The sequence below is a fragment of the Elephas maximus genome, chromosome 5, assembly GCF_024166365.1.
Source record: "Elephas maximus indicus isolate mEleMax1 chromosome 5, mEleMax1 primary haplotype, whole genome shotgun sequence".
NCBI classification, from domain to species: domain Eukaryota; kingdom Metazoa; phylum Chordata; class Mammalia; order Proboscidea; family Elephantidae; genus Elephas; species Elephas maximus.
This window is the reverse complement of record NC_064823.1, coordinates 5,697,800-5,700,955: the sequence shown is the minus strand read 5'-3', so window position 1 is coordinate 5,700,955 and position 3,156 is coordinate 5,697,800. Positions and strand designations below refer to the sequence as shown.

General features: G+C 42.3%; 1 pseudogene; it reads right to left on the bottom strand.

Moving 5' to 3' along the window:
• Nucleotides 1–429: 429 nt before the first annotated feature.
• Nucleotides 430–2,897, bottom strand: LOC126076700 (heat shock cognate 71 kDa protein-like; annotated as a pseudogene).
• Between the last annotated feature and the right edge of the window lie 259 nt (nucleotides 2,898–3,156).

Sequence of the window (3,156 nt, the reverse complement as noted above, 5' to 3'; positions counted from 1 at the left end):
CCTGGTTCATAATAACATGAGTCTCGAAAAAACTCTGGGAAAGTCTAATGCCAGATATTTTGTTAAAAGAATAAATAGCCTTATGGCTTATGTCAGTTTTAATAGGCTAGTCTCTTACTTGAAGCTGAAAATATATATTTTTTATAATGCCAGTTTTACATACAGTTTTATTTAAGGCATTGCATTTTCCACTTATGATACGGTGCTAATAAAGCACAGTGTTGACTTCCTTTCCCTATGCATATCCCATATTCAATAATTGAGAATACTCAGAAACTTAGAATGGCAGTGTAACTTTTAAAACTGCCACTGGAAAAAAATTTTTTTTTTTTTTTTTTTTTGCCACTGAAAGTGCTACAAATTTGGGTCCTTCCATTTTTTTTTTCCCCCTGTGGAACAATGCTAAGGTACGTCTGCTTAGAGATTGGCTTAATCAGCTTCTTCACTGGTGGGCCCAGAAGAGGCACCACCAGACGGAGGAGCTCCACCACCAAGGGAGCCCCCAGGCATTCCTCCAGGCATACTTTCGGCACTCTGGTACAGCTTGGTAATGATCGGGTTGCAGACTTTTTCCAGCTCTTTCTGCTGATGTTCAAATTCTTCCTTCTCTGCCTTCTGATTCTTATGAAGCAAGCTGAAAATTTCATTAAACTTGTCAAGATCTTCTGTTTGTCCTCAGCAATGACCTTGCCTTGAAGTTTTAGATCTTTGCCTGTTGCCTTCATGTTGAATGCGTACGATTCAAGAGAATTCTTAGAAAACACCTCATCCCTCTGTTTCTCACCTTCAGCTTTGTACTTCTCAGCTTCCTGAACCAAATGCTCAATGGCTTCTTTACTCAAAGTGGCCCTTGTATTAGTGATGGTAATTTTGCTCTCTTTTCCAGTACTCTTATCCATAGCAGAGCCATTAAGGATGTCATTGACATCAATATCAAAAGGGACCCCAATCTGAGGAACACCATGGGGTATAGGAAGTATGCTAGTGAGTTCAAACTTGCCAAGCATGTTGTTATCCTTGGTCGTGGCACACTCACCTTCATAAACCTGAATGAGCACACCAGGCTGGCTGTCAGAGGAGGTTGTGAAGGTCTATGTCTGCTTGGTAGGAGTGGCAGTATTGCACTTGATGAGGACAGTCATGATTCCACCAGCAGTTTCAATACCAAGGGAAAGAGGAGTGACATCCAAGAATGGCAAATCTTGTACATATTCAGATTTGTCTCCAGATGAAATGGCTGCCTGAACAGCTGCGTCATAAGCAACAGCCTCACTGGGGTTGATAGTCTTGCTCAATTCTTTTCCTCTGAAGAAATCTTGAAGAAGTTTCTGGACCTTGGGAATATGAATAGAACCACCCACCAGGACAATGTCATGGATCTGTGACTTATCTAGCCTGGCATCCCTAAGAGCTTTCTCCACAGGGTCCAGGTACCCCAGAATAGGTCAGCATTCAATTCTTCAAATAGGGTGAGGGTAATGGAGGTATAGAAGTAGACCCTTCATAGAGAGATTCAGTCTCAATACTGGCCTGGGTGCTGGAAAAGAGAGTGCACTTTGCACATTTACTAGCAGTGTGGAGGCGATGAACAGCCCTCTTGTTCTCACTGATGTTCTTCTTATGCTTAGGCTTGAATTTGGCAATAAAATGGTTCACCATTTTTTTTTTTTGTAATTGTACTTTAGATGAAGACTTACAGAGCAAATTAGCTTCTCATTAAACATAGGTTGCCAACCCCATGACATGTCAACACTCTCACCTTCTCTACCCCAGGTTCCCCTTTGCTAGCTTTCCTGTACCCTCCTGCCTTCTTGTCCTTGTCCCTGGGCTGGTGTGCCCATTCAGCCCCATTTTGCTTTATGGGCCTGTCTAATCTTTGGCTTAAGGCTGAACCTCAGGAGTGATTTCATTACTGAGATAAAAGGGTGCCTGGGGTCATTCTCTTGGGGTTTCTCTAGTCTCTGTCAGAGCAGTAAGTCTTTTTTTTTTTTTTTTATGAATCAGAATTTTGTTCTACATTTTTCTCCAGCCCTGTCTGGAACCCTCTATTGTGATCCCTGTCAGAGCAGTTGATGTGGTACCCAGGTACCGTCTAGTTGTGCTGAACTCAGTCTCGTGGAGGCTGTGATACTTGTGGTCCATTAGTCTTTTAGACAAATCTTTCCGTTGTGTCTTTGGTTTTCTTCATTCTCCATTGCTCCAGTCGGGGTTAGACCAGTGGAGTATCTTAGATGGCTGCTCATAACCTTTTAAGACCCCAGATGCTACTCACCAAAGTAGAATGTAGAACATTTTCTTTATAAACTATGTTGTACCAATTAAGCTAGATGTTCCCAAGATCATGGACCTCACAGAATGTTGTCAAAGTCTGTTGTCAAAGTCTTCTCCACCTAAGTGGGTGTCTTCAGTTGTGGACTCGACCCCAAAGATTCCATCTTCAATAGTGAGGATTGACACAACAAAAGTGACACCTCCTAAGTCAAAGATCAGTACATTTCTTTTGGCACCAACCTCCTTGTCTAAGCCATAAACTATAATCATTGATGATTCTCAGTGCATTGAGGCCAGCAATGGTTCCAGCATCTTTCGTAGCCTGACACTGGGAGTTGTTAAAGTAGGTTGACAACAGTGATGACAGCGTTGGTAACAGTCTTTCCAAAGTAGGTTTCTGAGATTTTCTTCATCTTTATCAGAACCATAGATGATACCTCCTTCTGGGTAAAAACTTTTGGTCTTTCCTTTATATTCTACTCAGACCTGGGCCTGTCTGCATCATTCACCACCCTGAAGGACCAATGCTCCATATCAGACTGGACAACAGCATCATCAAATTTTTGTCCAATCAGATGTTTGGCATCAAAAACCGTGTTAGTGGAATTCATTGCAACTTGATTCTTTGGGGCATCACCGATCAATCATTTGGCATCAGTAAAAGTGACATAGCTTGGGATGGTTTGGTTGCCCTGATCATTTGCAGTTATCTCCACTTTTCTATCCTGGAAGATACTCACACAGGTGTAGGTTGTACCTGCCAACTGCAGGTCCCTTAGACAAGATTGCTCGGAGTAGGTCCCAGCTAGTTGACAAAAGAAATGCAGTCTGGAGAGCTGCTGCACGTTCCATGAGCGAAACCGAAAATATTTTTAACGTACATTA